At 40.8% G+C, this 19,238-nt stretch overlaps 1 protein-coding gene across 20 annotated transcripts in view; it reads left to right on the forward strand.

The window, feature by feature from the left end:
• Nucleotides 1-19,238, forward strand: part of TENM3 (teneurin transmembrane protein 3) — a 1,294,211-nt gene that overhangs the window by 987,157 nt on the left and 287,816 nt on the right. The window contains exon 1 of one of the 20 annotated variants that reach the window (XM_086703152.1): nt 7,802-7,826. The exons of the other annotated variants lie outside the window; for them this stretch is intronic. The gene's annotated coding sequence lies outside the window, so the exon portion shown is untranslated. Of the gene's footprint in view, nt 1-7,801; nt 7,827-19,238 lie in introns of those variants that run through there. 20 annotated transcript variants of the gene reach the window in all.

A 19,238-nucleotide genomic window follows, 5' to 3' on the forward strand; every position in this document is an offset into this window, starting at 1 on the left:
CAAGAGTGGTGAGAGATGGTGAGAAAATTTCATTACTTCATTTATTCAACATATAGTCTCCTGAGTGCTTGCTCTGTGCTAGTCGGTAATTTATCATTGAACAAGACAGGGTAAGTTCCTGCCGTAATGGAAACTTCTATTCCAGGTCTGCAATCAGATAATAAAGTAATTATGTAAGGAGGACTAAACCACGGTAACAGAGGGGCAGGGGGGCAGTGATGGGACAGAACAAGTGATAGAGAGTACCTGGAGGGTGACATCTGTGGATAGAGTGGTCAGGAAATGCCTCCGTGAGGATATGAAGTCCCAAAAAATGAGAATGGACCAGCCGAGCAAAGATCTCGGAAAAGGGTATTCAGAGCAGAAGGGAGCAGCCTGTGGAAGAGCCTGGATTTAGGAAGACCCTTGTGCTGATAAAGATCAGAACAGAGGCCAGTGTTGGTGCAGAGGATAGTGTGGGGGCAGGTGGGCGAGGTAGGAAGGGGATAAATCATGGGGGCTCTTGAAAGCTTGGGTAAGTGGATTTGGGTTTAAACCGGGCCTAATGTGGTCTGATACATCTTTTTAAGAAGTACCTCACTCTGACCGATGGGTGCAGATTGAATAGGCGTTGCCTTAACAGAAGATACCTTAGGTAAGGCAACTCCAAACATGTCTGTAAGATAATACAAAGTAGGAAATGACAAATGGTGTGCGGTGAAGACCAAATTCCGTTTGACAGAGTGTTTGAGAGAGCGTAAGGCTTAGCTGGGAAGATCAGAAGGGACTAGTGGAGAGGTGTTTCGAGGTGTGAACGATTTAGACATCGAAAGAAAAGGCGGGGGAGAGTATTCTAAAAATGAGATGAAGCACCTAGAAGAGCCACTCAGGGATCTAGTGGGTAGTTCAGTCTGGTTTGAACTTAGTGGAAGGTACGTTTGGGACCAGACCAAGGAAGACCTTGAACTCCAGATTAAGAATGTGAACTTTGCCTAAATGGCAGGATGCCAGTGAAGAAGTGGATTGGAGCAGTGTGTCACCAACAGTAATTTGGAATCTGTGCATAAAATACACTGTGGAGGTCTCCACTTAACTTTGCCACTAACTAGCTGTGCAGCCTGGGGCTAAGTTTATTTAGTTTTGTCTTTACCATCTGTGAAATGAGGTTAAACGAGGTTCTCTCTACAGCCCCTGTTATTTTTAAAATACTGTGACTTTCAATACGGCAAATGTTTTTCAAGGACTGGGTGTTGAAAGTTATTCATCATTTTTCCAGGAACACGAATTCAAAGGAATACAGGCACCCCTATGTTTACAGCAGCATTATTTACAATAGACAACAGATGGAGGCCAACCATTGATAAATGGATAATCCACTGTAGATACGCAGTGGAGTACTATTCAGCCATAATAATGAAATCTTGCCATTTGCAACAACACGTATGGAGCCAGAGTATTATGCTAAGCAAAACAAGTCAGAGAAGCAGAAGTACCATATGATTTCACTCATATGTGGAAATAAGAAACAAAACTATGCAAAGGGGAAGAAGGAGAGAGAGACATAAAGAAACAGACTCTTAACTCCAGAGAACAACCTGATGGTTACCAGAGGGGAGGAGTGGGGGGCCTGGGGGAAATAGGTGATGGGGATTAAGGAGGGCACTTGGGGTGAGCACCGGGTGATGTATGGTAGTGTTGAATTATCATATTGTACACTTGAAACTAATGTAACACTGTATATTTAACTGATGGGAATCAAAATAAAAAAATGAAAAGAAATTCATTAATTCATCATTTTAATAGGTTAGTTTATGTGGAAAGACTGCAGATAGCATTATTAGATGAGATCGTGGTGGGTCCTCTTTATTGCCCTTTCCCCAGCTTTGTGTCACCTTACATTTGTTGGTCTACTTTTCAAACAGCAAATCTGAAGTGCTAGCCGGGCAGCAATTCCAGATACAGTTTCCCCGTGCAAAATAGAAAATATTGAACATAATAATTTTTCTCTACAATAGCATTTGTTTTCCCGTTCACATTACCTGCAAGAGGGGTACATAAGACGTTAGTTAACCCAGGCACTCATGTCAGAGCCTATCATTCTGGCGTTGTTTGGGTTTACCGTTGTTCCTCCCACTGTTATTTGCACGCCGCTCACCTTGGCCCTCTCCACCCCCCCCCCCATGGCCCTCTCCCTAGTCGGAAATGGGTAAACCGTTCTCCTACGTCCATCCTCGTACAACAGACCAGCAAGAAGCTGCCATCTCACACAGGTAACAATCCTTTAATTCTGTGTTCCTCTAGAAAATGCTCACCACCAGACAGACAGTACAGCATTATAAACTATTAATATCTGACTCTATCCTTATTATATTGTTCTATAAAATACTTAGCCTTTTGAATAATTATAAATATTCAACTATTTCATTAATACGTGAGCGTGTTGGCCAAAGAGCTAATGTAGATTTATTTGCATCATGATTAAATAACCACGGTAGCCAGCAAACGTTGCCAGGAGTTAAGTTACTCTGCGCTTAATTTCCGTACCTTTAGTCACATAAGGTACTTTGCATCGTCTTTAAAATGCTGTCCTTTTCTTTTTTGCATTGGTGAGAGAGAGTTCTGGATAACGGCATCCCTAGTGCTCTCCTCTACTGGGCCTTGCGAGGCGAGCGCTCCCCAAATAGTAAGTCCCATCCTACTCGGTGGTGTATGAAGACATCAGATGTTAGGGGGAAACACTGGTATACTTTAAGTGGTTATTATTTTTGATTTTGTGGAATGGTCAGTGGGATGGGTTGTGCTTGGAGGATGGTGTGAGGTTAAATTTCTCTGTTGCTTATTGTAATCATCCCCCCAAAAACACATTTGTAATGATTTTGGGAGTGATGGAGTTTCTGACGTTCGTAGGCGTATGTAGTCCTTGGTGGTGCCGGGGGAATCTTAGGCATTACAGTGAGCTTGAATGTGGAGCACCAACACTCGAATCGATGCTGGGCTACAGACCTACAGTTTGCTGAACCTTTTCTACCCACTGCACGTTCGGCTTATGCCTACTTGGGCTTTTCTCATGTTTCCTCTTAACTTGCCAGTGTAGTGCACATAAGAGATACAGGAACAACTTGGAGAGAAAAGATAAAGACTGTAACCCATGCAGGGGATGGGGTAGTTCACATCTACTACTTGAAAACACTCTCACGATTCAAGAAGAACTTTAAATTTAGTTGATCTCAGGGGCGAGGCTGGTAAGCCTGCTCTTGGTCTTTAAGTAGGTTTTGCAAAAAAAGATTTATAATGAGGTTTTTCTTTGAATGCAATGTGGTTGGTGCATTTTCTAGTTAACAAAGTAAACTTTAAAGCAAAAGGCTAGTTTCAAAAATGATGACAGGACTAATATCTTTATGTAAACCTCGGGAGATATTTGTTTATCATAGTTAAGTTTGGGACACAAAGAGTGTTCATCCCATGAGTAACGAATTTCACTACATGTATGTCCCAAATATTTTTAAACAACTCTATCTGCTTAACTTCATTACATTAAAAATTTCAATAAAATGCATATGTATACATCTGTATTCCATATATATATTTTTCCATATATATGAAAAAGTTGTTACAGCTTACAATCAAACTTATTAGCCGTAAGCGTTTAATGGCCTGATACTTTCTTGCACCATTTTGATTATGTTTCATATCCTGGTACATGCCTCTAATCTGATCTCAAATCCTGTAGTTTTTTTTAATTAACTCCTACAACATGATACTCTGTTAATTTTTGGCATGTATTCATATTTATAGTTTCATCAGCGCATTTTGTTCATGTTAAAGTGGTAGTGTTTTCAAACTGTTCAAGGATTCCGTTGAAAGTTGTGAAACGTGTTAGTAAAAATGGCGTTTCGTTTTTTTCCCTATTCTTTTAGAGGTGAATTATATTCAGTTGATTCTAAGAAGTCTCAGGGGAGTGCTTTTTTGCAGCTTTAAATTGTTTCCCGTAGATTTTAATGTGGGGACACCTACAGAATCCACTTCGGACACGGGGAAGGTTGCAGTGGTGTTGCATTACGCTGTCAGCAGGTGTTGCCTTGGACATCGGTGTAAAGCGAGAAGGAAGGGATCGGGGTGCGGAACAGTAATTGGAAAGAGAGGAATAAATCCTTCCCTTTCAGTTGCTTCACTGATTCCCAATGTTCCAGGTAGAGTGCACCTGCTGAGTGGCTGAGGAGAACAGGTGGATGCTGGCATTCCATTAATTTCAGAGGAATGTCAATGGACTGCATTTACTCAGCGGGCGAGATGTGCTGAAGGAAGCTGGACGGAGGGCAGAGAATAGAGCGGAAAAGTGCTGTCGCGGGTAGCACGGTTCTCAAAACGAGGGGCAGTCCGAGCAGGATGTATCCTCATAAGCTTACGTTCCCAGTAATTCTCCTGGTATTCCTAATCGCACTACGGATTTTTGTAGTATTCGAAGCCACGTTAAAATTATGACAGCCTGTGTTAAACTTGTGCGCTGCGGTTCAGTCATAGAAAGCTAACATTTCCTGAACTAATTTGAAAATCTAGCAGGCTGAGAAGTTACCCTGATAAAGAACCTGGTTTTGATGACAATAATGAGATATACGGTGTGATGTCAAAAACTGTCTTCTACTTGACACAACAATCCATAATTTATAGATTGCCTTAAAAATTAAAAGACAAAGTCAATTATAACTAATTATAATGCTACATTTACTTCAGAAGTTATTATATCCTTTGGGATAAAGGAAGTAATATTCCTGTCAGTCAGGAATCTTTAGCTATAGCTTCCTGGTTCTATCTTAAGAATTCTTCAGTTTCGTTTCGTGAGAACCCTAAGCCACGGAGAGCCTGAAACCCCGCTATTTTTAGAAATAAGTGTAGTAGCTTCTGTACATCTTGGCGCATTTGTTCCTATTCTGAACTTCTCTTAACTGTGCCAGATCTTCAGAGAGGTTCCTGGAAGTTTTCACGGCGACTGGCGGCTGAATCCGTCAGAGACGAATTTTAAACCATGCGGGAGAAAATAATAATAACCTGAGTTACCGCATCAGAATTTCATTGTCATTCCTACTCGTGTTGGTTTCCAATAGTCAACAGAAATCAACAGTCCAGACTACGGCATATTTGTTAAATCTTTGTTTCACGGTGGTCACCTTTTTTTTTTTTTTACAGACAAAATCCAAATTATCTGCAAATAATACTGTGCATATATTAGCATCTCCTAAAGAGGTAAAGGGGAATAGTTTATATTTTCCTATAATTTTATGTCATAAGGAGAGGAGATCTGCATTCTTCCTTTTTTTTTTTTTTTTTTTAATGCTTATTTATTTCTAAGAGAGAGAGCACGGGAGGGGCAGAGAGAAGGGGACAGAGGATCCGAAGCAGCCTCCGTGCTGACAGCAGAGAGCCCGATGAGGGGCTCAGACTCACAAACCGTGAGGTCATGACCTGAGTCTAAAGTCGGACGCTGAACCGACTGAGCCAGCCAGGTGCCCCTGCGTTCTCCCTTCTTCTGAGAACGTGAGTTATTAGAAGAAAAGAAAAACTCATCCTTGTATAAACTTCCTAGAAAATTTAATGACTTTACAAATTAATAGCTGCACATCAAGTTACTGGTGAGGCCTTCTTCTGGATACGCTTTGATCATGAAGCAGTTTGTAAGTGTAAGTGAAGTACATGTGTTTTATGTTGTGGAATCCGCCGTGTAGCATAGACTTCTTTCCTTACCTAGGGAAAGGACAAAAAGAACATTCTGGAACAACATTCAGGGATGTGTATCCAGAGAGGACACACTATGACATACTAGTTATTTGACTAATATGATAAGTTGTGATCCTTTTTATATATTTAAGATTTCATTTTGTTGGAAAGCTTTCAAAGGGTGACCTAGGACATGTGCCAATGACGAAAGCCTCTTGTAACAATTCAGAGCATGCTGTGTGCATTATAAAATGGGATTGTAAAAATCCTCTCCAAAATGGCATCTGAAATAGCATTAAAGCACAGTTTCCTTTGATAAGGCTTTAAGACCCTCATATGAAAAGTGATACCACTCTGAGTGACACTGTGTCAGCATTATGCGATGTTGTGTTGCTCATAACCGACATTAATCCATTAAGGGTGCGAGGGTCATTTATTTTCCTCATGAAGTCATTAAATACCACTATTGATTTCTTTTCAGTCAGTCAGATTGTACCTTCGTTTTATGATCACACTATACATTAATGCTAAGTGTTGATTTTATGCGCTTTAAATAATAGATCCTATCTTATTTAAAATTAAAGTTTAAAATGAAGTTAAAAAACAGCAGTTGGGAAAATGAAATTGTATAATTGGTTCACTAACCAAGATCACCCTTACTAGAATTAGAAAAGTGACGTTGATGTTTAAAAATGTATAACTTGCCCATCTCCTGTGTATTGTTTTCTGAATAGTTGAGAGAGAACTTTTAATTCATCTTTAATAAAGTAAAGTGAACAAAACTGGAAATGTGGGTCTTTATAACACCCTTTTACCGCTGCCACCCTTATAACTAAATATACCACTCTCTACTGCTTTGCGGATGGGTCCGTTGCGCATTTACTGTCCAATTCCCTCCTTTTTGCCATGTAAACAAAAACAAAGAGTAAATACACAGATTTACTGGATTCACCAGAACCAGATTCCTGGTCCTTTGGAGCATGGAGCAGGAAAATGGGGGAGGAAAATGAAAAACAAAAAATCAGTGTAGGATATTCTGTTCTGGAAACACAGATGGATAGTACTACATGATTTTTGTCACAGAATTCCTTTTATGATAGAAGTTGTTCATTTCACTGGAACCATGTGGAATGGCTGCTTCTTTCCCCTCCCTGGAAATAACCGTGTTTCTCAAAAGAAATGGCAATAGAGACAATTCCATTCTTTCTGATTTCTGTCATTCTCTTAAGACCAGTAATTTTTTTCCTTAAATACAAATACGTTATAGCTCGTGTTGTTACTTGAAGGCGCACTTGAGTAGTACCAGGAACTCTGTAGGGTTCCCATTTTGGCCGCGTTTTGAATCCTCCTCTTCCCTGTCCTTTTGGAACATGACATCAAGATTCGTGGTCGAGACAGAGGCGAGGTGATGTTTATTTATTAGATCCCCGCTCTCCCAGGCAGTACTCCTGAAGGTCTCCAGTCTCCAGTGCAGGAGAAGCGAGTGGTACCACGGCTGTTACAACAGCATCTTTGGAGAAGCTGTGCGCTCAGCACCTTTTTTCGTAGGCTTCTTGCCTGGCTCATTGACGGAAACCTGAGCGGAGCTGTGATATTAATGAATTATGACGAGCCCTTTGCCTGCCAGGCGGAGGTTCCCGCCTCCCTCCTTTAAGACAGAAACTTAATGGAAGCTGCTCCGATGGGCAGGCTCTCTGATGATACCCCTTAAGTGCTCATCCCCTTTTCTGATGTGAATATTCAGAGAGCCACAGAAGCTTCAAGTGGCAGCGTTTAATATCGTCTTTCTCATAATGCCTGAATAATTTTCCGGAGACTGATCGCTGCAGCTGCTGTGAACATGGTTATTTGTTTAGTTTTCACCTTGGTCCTGGTGGAATGCTGACCCAGCTAATCTTCAGGACTCACGGGGAAAACGGTTTCATATTCATAGCTCTTGTCTGTTCTTCCAAAAAAACACAACACTGAAGCTTGTGATCAGCCACTTTCGTAATAGAGACATAAGGAGAACTGGTTCTTTGGTGAGAAAAAAAAAAAAAAGACTGTTAATGAAGAATTTGGTGAAACATGAAGACAATCTTGCATATTTTTAATGGATGTTTGTGACAAGGAAGGAGAAAGCTTAGGCTGTCGTGGTGAGTTATAGAATGTTTTTTGAGATTTCCCTCTGGTCGTGTTGCTCATTATTTCAAACAGCCTGGCTCTTAAGCTACTGTAGATTTCGTTTTAAGTGTATTGGCCTTCATTTGCTGAAATGCTTCAAGTTCACAGCACTAAAGTCATTTTGAAAACGGGATGTAATTACAAAGGTATCTTATGCTTACCAACAGCTTTTTTGGATCAATTTAATTATCATTACTTGTGGATACTGTAAATTGAATATCCCTTCCCTAATTACATTAAACTCAGGGGTTAGCTGCTTAAACATCTAAATGAGAAAAGTTCATCCTTTGCTATAAATAGGAGAATTGTTCTCTTATTTAGACTGACCTTAGAAGCTAAGCATTTTACATGATATTGTCAGGTGAGCATTATAAAGACAGTCTGTAATGAGATCTGTAATGAGGAACTAAGGTATAATGGCCCTTTGGAAAAGTTAATTTATTCCGCATTTTCTTATTGCATGATGGAATTAAAGTTTGTGGCTAGGTCCAGACCCCTTTTTTAAAGGGGCCGGTCACACGGTTCTTGGTTTATCCGTATTCTGTCGGTACTCTGAAGTGGTTTAATATTACTCTTCTAGCATAATGGAAGTCACAATAAAAGTAGTGAATTAGTCTTGCCCTTTTAAACAGAGCTAATTTATTTAGAGACTGGCAGTGCTACTTGCCCACCTTCCCTCTCCCTCCTACCCCCTTTTACACAAATGACATACAGGAGTTTATTCAAGCCACAGAAAGAGTGTATTTTTCTCCGAGGGAAGAAACTGCTTTTAGACATCTCTACGCAAGAACTGTTCTTTTCCTGTTGTGGAAAATCGGCCTTTAATTAGTTGATGTGTGTGTGTCTGGCTATTTGTTGTGTGTTCAGCTCAAGTGACTTTGTGCTTTGTAAGAGATCGTTTCTGGGGAGAGATTTGATCGATTGCTGCTTGTTACGGTCACTGTAAATTTCAGTGCACACATCGCTACTTGCTTTTATTTACTTCGTTTCCTTCCTCGGTAGCTTCATTAAAAATCTGTCTAGTACAGTTGAAAGTCTTGAAAGTGTAAGCGTGACTACTTGTTTTCACAGAACAGTGCCTGCTGAGTGTGCTTTATGATTTATCATTAAACTTGTAAGATAGGACGAACCGAGGCTAAATGTGTTAGGATCGGAAGCCATTCTGGGAAAAGGTAACGCCAGGAGGTTTTCATTATGCAAACAGGTAGCTAAAATCATTAATTGGCAATGGCTAATTTTCAGTCTTGGATCAAAACACATCCTGGTTTCTGGGTTTTCCACTGAAGAACATTGTAGAAGACAACAGAATCAAGAAAAAGTGTAGACTGACTAACGTTTGAGAATGAGCAAGTGGTTTTGAACTCCGGGTTTTCAAAAAGGAATTATGTGTTATATTAAGGCGTAGGGGGAGTGGTGTGTTTACAGCTATTTTAAAATGCTTTCAACCATATTAAATTCTCGAATTAGTTTTGCTGGGATACTAAATAACAAAATGAAAATTCTTTGGATTTAGGGGTGTCTTTTAATATCTTTTTCAAACTCGTTTCTTAAAAATACAGAGTCTCACTCAGTTTAGTAGTTCAAGGTATGAAATTGAATGTTCATGCAAGTGGCAATTTTCCTGATCAATTCAAAACAGGCACTGAACGCTAGAATTGCATTTCTGATATTAGAGGACTGACTATAGGCAACCTAACTTTAAAAAAAAAACAGGGGTGCCTGGGTGGCTCAGTCGGTTGGGCGGCCGACTTCGGCTCAGGTCACGATCTGGCGGTCCGGGGGTTCGAGCCCCACGTCGGGCTCTGTGCTGACAGCTCAGAGCCTGGAGCCTGTTTCGGATTCTGTGTCTCCCTCTCTCTGACCCTCCCCCGTTCATGCTCTGTCTCTCTCTGTCTCAAAAATAAACGTTAAAAAACAAAAAAAAAAAACAAAAAAACAGGCAGCAGTTTTATGCGTCTGATACAATTAGGCACAGTTACTAGTTGTATCCAGTCCATTAGAAGTTAAGTGTTCTTCTTCATAAAAAGCAATCAGAGGTAGGCATTTAAACATAGATGTGTGTTGGGGCGCCTGGGTGGCTCAGTCGGTTGAGAGTCCGACTTCAGCTCAGGTCATTATCTCGCAGTACGTGAGTCCGAACCCCGCGTCAGGCTCTGTGCTGACCGCTCAGAGCCTGGAACTTGTTTCAGATTCTGTGTCTCCCTCTCTCTCTGACCCTCCCCCATTCATGCTCTGTCTGTCTGTGTCTCAAAAATAAATAAACGTTAAAAAAAATTAAAAATAAATAAACAGAGATGTGTATAGATATGGTAGGAATTTCAAAGAGCCCTGCCCATTTAACTGTTCCAGAAAGGGAATACTGTAAGATACAGTGAGATACTGTCAGTAGTCAAGTGGATGAAAACTCAGGCCCGTTAAATGAAGGGTGTGTGTGTGTGTGTGTGTGTGTGTGTGTGTTGTTTTGTTTCCTTTGGATGGTTTTTATCTTCATGAGTACATGACAGCTCATAGTCAGAAGAGTTGAGGTTCCCAGTGCAACATTTGTGGGACCAAAGTGTATCTAAGCCATAGGCTTCTTCGAAGGGAGGGGCTGTCTCGAGTAATCGCCTTGTGTGATGTCTGCTAAAGCTCCAGGATGTGAGTGTTTTTGATGTTGGTGATGATAATTGACACACATTAAATTTAGCTCAGAAATTGAGGGCTATTAGCCAAACTGTTCCTCATCATTTATCCTCACTTCTTGAGAAATTTTTATACATTGTGGAGTATTTTTGTTGCCCTGCCTGCCCGGTTAATGGTGTCACGATCCTTTCTGATCACTCTGTGTTTCACTGAGATGGTACCAAGTCGGGTGATACCTTGCTAAAACTTCCCTCCTGTTAGCTTTTTCAGTGGCTTCCTAGACAACTGCCAAACTCTATTAAAAATTATTTTCTCAGAAATTTGTTAAAAGACATGCTAAAAATCCTAGATTGCAGTACAGTGCACAAGGTGGTTTATAAAGCAACATCTGGGGGTGCCTGGGTGGCTCAGTCGGTTGGGCGTCCGACTTCGGCTCAGGTCATGATCTCGCGGTTCGTGGGTTTGAGCCCTGCATCGGGCTGACAGCTCAGAGACTGGACCCTGTTTCAGATTCCGTGTCTCCCTCTCTCTCTGACCCTCCCCCGTTCATGCTCTGTCTCTCTCTGTCCCAAAAATAAATAAACGTTAAAAAATTAAAAAATAAATAAAATAAAAAAATAAAGCAACATCTGTATAAACTTCTCCATAGGCAAGTTTCCTCAGAGAGCTAAGGAGTCTTGTCTTAAGTAATAGTAAGCATTTACTAGAACATGGAGGTGCTTTGTAGGATGGTTCTTATGGAAGATTGAAAATAGGAGTATAGAGTTTTTCTTTGGACACCAAGTGTCCATAAATGTGATAGGAGCATGAAACTACTTGACTTGGAAGTGAAACCACTTGTCTGGCAATGAAGTTTATAGAGGACCGAGGCTATTGAAAGTAGGATGATCTGCGGTGGCTCAGTCGGTTAAGCGTCTGACTCAGGTTCTGGTCATGATCTCGAGGTCCGTGAGTTCGAGCCCCGCGTCAGGCTCTGGGCTGACAGCTCAGAGCCTGGAGCCTGCTTCGGATTCGGTGTCTCCCTCTCTCTCTGCCCCTCCACCACTCGTGCCCTCTCTCTCTCTTTCTGTCTTTGTCTCTCTCTCTCTCAAAAGTAAATCAACATTAAATTTTTTTTTTTAATTTTCAAATAAAGTAGGGTGATCTGGGGCACCTGGGTGGTTCCATCAGTTAAACATCCGACTCTTGATTTTAGCTCAGGTCATGGTCTCTGGTTCGTGGGTTTGAGCCCCGAGCTGGGCTCTGCACTAAACAGTACAGAGACTGCTTGGGAGTCTCTCTCTCTCTCTCTCTCTCCCTCTCTCTCTCTCTCTCTCTCTCTCTGCTCCAGCCATGTTTGCTCTCGCTCTCTCTCTCTCTCTGTCTCTCTCAAAATAATAAACTTAAAAAAGAAGAAGAAAGTAGGACGATCTGAAGAGTGCCTTTTAAATTTGGAGGTAAAAGAATTCCATCTTAATGTGTAGGGTAATGGGGATGAACATAAATTAGAGCCTCGGTTGGAAAAAAAAAATACGGTGAAAAAAAGTACCATGACATTTAATTTTCACAGTTCCTCTCTGAGGTAGTGGTCCCACTTCTCAGATGGCAAAACTGAGTCTCAGAAGTTAAGACAAATCGTTTTCCCAGCATCACAGAACTAGTACAAGAATCTAGTATTTGAACCCAGGTCTGTTATCACTCCAAAGTCCTTCAAAGAAAAGCCGGCTGCCACACTCCGTGGCCCATGGATTTGGTGTCGGTATAAACACAGAGAAGGAATATTTAAGGAAGGAAGGTCTTTCCCCTCCTGTCTCCTCTCCCATTTCTTCTCTCTTCGTTCCCCTCCTCACCACCCATTGCCGTGTTCTTCTCCCATCATTGTCATTACTTGCTCCAAAGTCATTACAAATAAATACGTCTAAGGACACGGGGTGTTTGGACAACTTCTTGAGCCTCCACTGTGAAGAAGTTCTAGAACTCTCACTGCTCACAGCCCCTAGGAGCTGAGAAAAATAGGCAGCTGGTGACAGGGTATGCAGTTTATGCAGGTTCTGACTGGCAATTGTATAAACCCAACTATAGGCTAGATTCCCAGCTACTAAAATCTCTACCCCCCCCCCCCCCGTCTCCCAGGATACATTACTTTCTTCTTTAAAACTTTTATAGACTATCCTGCTGGATTCATAAACCTTGGGTAGCAAATGTCATGCTAAAGTATCTGTGTATTTTTAAGGGGAATCTTAGAAAAACTTCTTCCAACGTGTACCTCTTTAAATAATAGCAGAGCCAGAATCCAAAAGAGTGAAAAGCAGTTTTTAAGTAAGGCACTTAGGGTTTACATAACCATCAAAATATTGTTCCTTGGTGTCAGAAGTTCTGGTCTATGTCTGAAGGTGCTTCAAGAAGAAACATGGAATCCAGGAAATAAGTACTCAAGTAGCTGAGACGTAATAAGCCTGGATGAATACCTAGAGCTTATCAATGAATTATTGAATTATTATAAATACTGAGAAAGTATCATGTCCTGAAGACCATCTTCAAAAGCATTTATTGTCAGCTGTATTGAACGTTAAAGATGATTCTTACGTGATTATAACTTACTTTTGTCTTACTTGTACTGTAAGCCAGGTATGCATTCTATTGACCCTTCCTCCCCCATAATCCATTTCTCCTTCCCCCACCCCCATCCTTGTCTGTTTGTTTACACAGAGGCCAAGGAATAAGCTAGTGCAGCTTTAACTAATTCTGGGGGTGCCAGTCCCAACAGTTGTTTTCAAGTTTTACTCCTGAAGCTAGTTTTACAGTCTACTTCTTTTTTTTTTTTTTTTTTTTTTTTCCTTTCTGGTTCCCAAATTATAGCTTCTACTGAAAACCTTGTGCCGGGTAGGTTTGCCGACTAGGAAACACGGGACATCAAATGGCAGAGGAGTGATTGTGATTGGCTGCTGTTATCTTCCTGCTGCCTTAGTACAGACACATCAGCAGATCTGAGTTAATATAGCACCATACGCGATCATATGTTTTCCTTACTAATCGTCAATGGCACCTACCTCCACACTATTCAACATAGCTTTGTTGTACTGACAAGAAGGCATTAAATTTTCATCACAGACTAAAAGTGAAAAAGAAGCTTTAGAGAGATGCAGGAATGAGTTAATTCTTTACAAATATGACATAGGGTTGGTATTCTTAATATATAAAGAGTTGTTACAAATCAATAAAAAAGAGACACAATAGAAAAATGGAAAACGTATAAAAAGGTGGCAAGGATAGCTAAGAACCATAAAAAAGATGACCAGCATTATTAATGATCAATTAAATTGGAATAGAATAGCAGTGAAATATCATGTTTCATTTCTCACATTGGCAAAGATTTTAAAAGCTTACTAATGTTAACTGTCATACATTTCTGGTGGGAGGATTTTCTGGTAAACAGTTAAGGAATACGGCTTAGCAATAGATGTTTTAAATTTTTGAAAGTAGATACCATTTGGTTTAGAAATTTATATTTGAAATTCTAAGGAAAGAATTTGGAAGATGTGTGTGTGTGTGTGTGTGTGTGTGTGTGTGTATGTGTATGTGTGTGCACAAGAACATTTATCAGTGCTATTTGTAATGTCAAAAAAACTTTCAGTGGCCAGCAATAGGGGATTGTTTGAGGTACATATTTGAACGTCACATAATCTTGGAAAGTACTGATTTAGAGCTATATGATCTGTAATAATTATTGGTAGAATGTATGATAGACAAATTAGAAAAAAAGGTTGTAGCAGATTACATGTAGTTTGTTCCTATTTAATATATATGCAGTGTATATTTGGGAGAATTCTGGAAGAGTGTACTCAAAGTTATAACCATATGTATTTTCTGGATGGAGAGAGTTTGAGGAAGGTTTTAGCTGTTTCTTTTGTCTTTTGATTTCTCTGACCCTTCCAACTCTTTTAGGATGACCAGCAGGTACTGTTTATAAATGTAGAAAGTGAAGAGAAAGCTATGCAATGCCAATAATCAGGTGACTTAATCGCTTATCACCTCCAAAAAGCTCTGCCAAGCAAGTATTTGTCTTGCTTGGGTAGTAAGAGGCAAAGAGTACAGACCTATTTAGCACAGTAGTGGGACCCCATCCTACCCCCAGCCATACTGATAATCAAGATGAAACAAATCAATATCAAGGCAATAAAAACATGGAAAGAGGCGATAGAAAAACCCAGTTTGAAAGAGATATTGAGAGTACAAAAATAAAGTTGTATCGAAAAGTCAAGGATCTTTACTGAAGACTATATCACATATCATTAACCTTTGCAATTTATCTTATTATATGGCACTGTAGTTAGAGTAACAGGGTCTACCCAGACCTTATAAATATCTAGAAGGTAACGTTAGTAGAGGGGCTTTTACAGAATAAGTTGAATTATATTTTAGATTCTTTGTTTTTTCATAAATGTTTTTTTCATAAAAATAGTTTAGGTCCATAGTTAAAAATTCAATGACCCTGGAAGATCTATCATTTCCATATCCGGAAGCAGGGGCTCCTAACACTTTGGCTGTTTGTTTGGTGATTAGATCCATGTTGCTAGATAATAAGCCATTATTTCTTAACTTATCCATTTTAGATATTATCTGTTCACATCTTATGACATGAGGATACGTCTCTCTTGTGGTTCTTCACTTACTTTTTCTCTGTTCTTCCAGTATAGTTATATGACTACTTAAATGTAGTCATTAAGTACGTGTTAATTTAGAACTGTAGATTCTAAATTGAGAACCGTAGATTCTATTCTGATTATATGTATTCTCCTGTGTGGCTCTTGGTTGTTGTTGTTTTTTGTGTTGTTTTGTTTTTGTTTTTGTTTTGTTTTTGCCTTTTACTAGAGTATATTCTCAAAGTCCTAAGATTCAGTATCGGGAAGTAAATTTCCTGGATTTGTACATTTCTGAACATGTCCTTTTTCTCTGCCTTCACATGTGTTGTGAAGACTTCTCAGTTGAAAAGTATTTGCTCTCAGAATTGGGACGGCATTGCCATCCTGCTATTTCGGTTGAGACAAGACTATTCTCGTTCTTCTTTGACCAGAATCGATTCAACCCCACCCCATACCCCATAGAAGCTTTTAGGGTGGTAACTTTTTAGGGTGGGTGGTGCTTACAGTATTTGTGTGTGTGTGTGTGAGTGAGATTCATTGTGTTTGTTATTCCATGGGCCCTTTAAATTTGGAGACTCCGTTATGAGGATTTGTCTTAGGGTATTTCTTTGATAATTTCAATTTTCTCTTCATAGTCCTCCTTTTGAGGGGCTATAGAAACCCTCTTTGTTGATTGTCCAGTTTTCTTCTCTCTTCTTTCACATTTTTCCCATCAGATATTTTCTTCTGCGTTCTCAGAGCCATCTCTTTTGCTTTTAATTTGATTTCTCTCTACTTCTAATCCTTCTATTGAATTTTCTCTTACTTTGACAAAATGCTTTTAATTTCCAAGAATTCTTTCATACATGTTGCTTATTTATTATAGCATACTGGTTATGTATTTGGATATAAGTGTTGTCTTAATTCTTTGAATGTTAAAATGTTTGGTTGCTCATTTTAATTTTTTCTGTCCCCTGCATTGTCCATTTATTTTGACCTCTTTTGTTCGTGTTGGGATTTTTTTAGGTGATCTTCGGTAATTCTTATGGGTCGTGAGGTACTAAAGATACACAGAAGGTTCTGTGGGCCGGTGTTATTCATAGAATGTTTCTGTCCCCTCCGGATTCATTTATTGAAATCCTCCCCCTCAATCTGATGATATTTGAAGGTGGGACTTTGGGGAGGGAATTAGGGTTAGAGAAGGTTGTGAGTGTGGAGTCCTCATGACGGGTTTAGTGCCCTTCTGAAAAAAAAAAAAAAAAAGAAAAAAAAAGGAAGATCCGGGACACCTGGGTGGCTGGGTCGGTTAAGTGGCTGACTATTTTGGCTCAGGTCATCTCACAATTCATGAGATCAAGCCCCATGTGGATGTCTGTGCTGATAACACAGAGCCTGCTTGGGTCTCTCTCTCTCTCTCTCTCTCTCTCTCTCTCTCTCTCTCTCTCTGTCCCTCCCCCTGTCTCTTTTTCTCTCTCTCAAAAATAAAGAAAAACCCGAGAAGAGGAAAAGCCAAGGGATCTCTTTGTCCATCCACCTCCATGTGAGAAAACAGGAAGTAGGCTCTCATCAGACACTTGGATCTTGGACTTCAGTCCTCCAGGACTCTAAGGAGCACATTTCTGTTGTGTAAGCCCCTCAGTCTATGGTATTTTTGACACAGTGGCCCAAACTGACCAGTAAGATACATGGGTTGGAGGTTTTTACTGGTACCCGTCACTGTTTTATGATTGGAGAAAAGTCCCTTTTTTTTTTCTTTTTTTGCAAATGTCCATGTGTGAGCATAGTTTATCAACAAACTGGGTCATTTTTGTTGAAAAGAGTCTTCTGCCCTCTTGTCCTAAGGGTATACAGCCCAGCTGCCAATGTTCCTTTGCAGAGATTGACAAAGGGGCTTATTGGTCGTACGGTTGTTCAGAGCTGGCATCCATTTTAGCTGTGACACCCGTCTGTCCTATGCCTCCCGTCATGTGTGACGTCCATAGTCTTCCCCACTCTCTTTCTCCAGAGAATATGCCTTTAGCTTCCTGATCAGAGTGGAGGTTGGGAGAGTGTATACGGTTGGCTGCTGGGAATCTTTCCATGGGGTAGGGTGGGAATTGACTGGTTCTCTGTGTAGACTTGCAGCCTGTTCCCCAGTGTTCTGTCCCAGATGTCTTCTCCATCTGTCATACGTGGGACTTCGCAGTCTTGAGCTTCTGTAGGGTGGTGAGGACTGAATCCACTTTCTTCTCATTGCCCCAGTCAGTTCAGTGGCAGACTCTGCCCCTGACTTATTCCTCTCCAATTTCACTAGCTCTTTGCTGTTATTTTTCATTCCTTCATTTATCCCTTTATATTTATAAAATTTCTAGTCCGCTCTAAGCCAGATGCCATACTGGGCACAAATAGACCAAAATCTGACTTTTGTAGCTCACCTGGAAGAGGAAATGATAATGAGCAGTGTTAAAATAAATTTCTACTCCTGCCTGGGGTACCGTGTCTTCCTTTGCTGTTTCTTATACAGATTAGGCACGCTTCTGCCTCAGGGCCTTTGCATTTCCTATTTCCTCTGCCTAGAATGCACTTACTACATTTACACTGTCTCAACAAACAAACCTCAGGTATCAAGGCCTTGCGTTACTTGGTTACAGATTGGCAGTGGCTCTCCCGGGATTGGCTGGGCTCTGCTCCACACATCTCATTTTCAGATCCAGGTAACCTGTCTGGGGTATATGGTTTATGGTAGAAGGCAAAAACTCAAGGCAGGGTTGGGGGGGGGGGAGCAGAGCCAAACTTGGCAAGTGCATTTAAAGTTTCTGCTTAGATGTGGCAAGCTTCACGTAAGTGATCCCACAGATCACAGCAGGTCACATAGCCAAACCCCGAATCAGTCTGTCAGGGAAGTGTGATGAGGCCATGAGGGGAGATGTAATTGTGAACAAATAATTTAATCTGCTAATCCCAGATTACAACGTGACTCATGCCCTCACTTTCTTCAAGTCTTTGTTCAAATATCATCATCGCTGTGATGCCTTCTCTTACTCTACCTCCCGAGTTTTATTATTCTTGCACTTCCTCTTACCCTTTTCTGACTTTTCTCCGCTTACTTCATACCATCCAACATACTATGTAATTTATATCTTTTTTTGTTCCAGTTGACTGTCTTCCCCAGCTGGAATATCTCTAAGCTCCACGAGGGTAGAAATTTGCTGTTTCTTCATTGCTGTTTACTCAGGGCCTGAAACAGTGCCTGACACACAGGAAGTACTCAAAAATATTGTAAATATCTAGAGGGCGCCTGGGTGGCTCAGTCGGTTGAGCGTCCGACTTCTGCTTGGGTCATGATCTCACGGCTTGTGAGTTCGAGCCCCGCGTCGGGCTCTGTGCTGGCAGCTTGGAGCCTGGAGCCTGCTTCAGATTCTGGGTCTCCCTCCCTCTCTCTCTCTCTCTCTCTGCCCTCTCCCACTCATGCTGTCTCTCTCTGTCTCTCAAAAATAAATGAAGTAAACATTAAAAACAATATCTAGAGACCCCTTCTGTTGGAGCTCCTCTGTCCTTCCAAATCTTTAACCAGATCTCAGGCTGATTTCCGTTGTTCAAGAGTCTGTTGAAATAACTCATCCACGATTGTATCTGCTCTGTTCTCTTTGACTTTGTGATTTATACCTTCACTGTTACTTTAAAGGATCTGCAAAGGAGGAGGAGATACATACTTTTTTTCATCCGACTGGCCATCCTGGGGCACCAGAGTGGCTCAGTCAGTTAAGCATCGGGCTCTTGATCTTGCCTGAGGTCATGATCTCATGGTTTGCGAGTGCAGGTCAGGCTCTGTGCTGGTAGAGTGGAGATTCCCTCTTTCCCTCTCTCTCTCTGCCCCGCCCCCATTCACTCTGCCTCTCTCTCTCTCTCTGAAAATAAATAAATAAACCTAAAAAAATTGGCCATCCTTAGCTAGAAATCGGAGACTCCTTAAATATTTATTAACTAAAGTCTCTTGATTCGATGTTCTAGCCTTCCTGTAGACTAACCTCCAATTACAGATTTGATTGGGATTTGTTTTTTAAGGTAAAGGTAACACAGAGTCAGGTTCTCCCTAAATGCTAGAGTACAAATAAATTGCTTAATGGCTATTAGCAGATACGTTCTGGCTGTGAGGCCACCCCCTGCAAAGAGGCCACCCCC

Source organism: Puma concolor, chromosome B1, assembly GCF_028749965.1.
Source record: "Puma concolor isolate L17-30 chromosome B1, mPumCon1.1.hap2, whole genome shotgun sequence".
Lineage (NCBI taxonomy): Eukaryota > Metazoa > Chordata > Mammalia > Carnivora > Felidae > Puma > Puma concolor.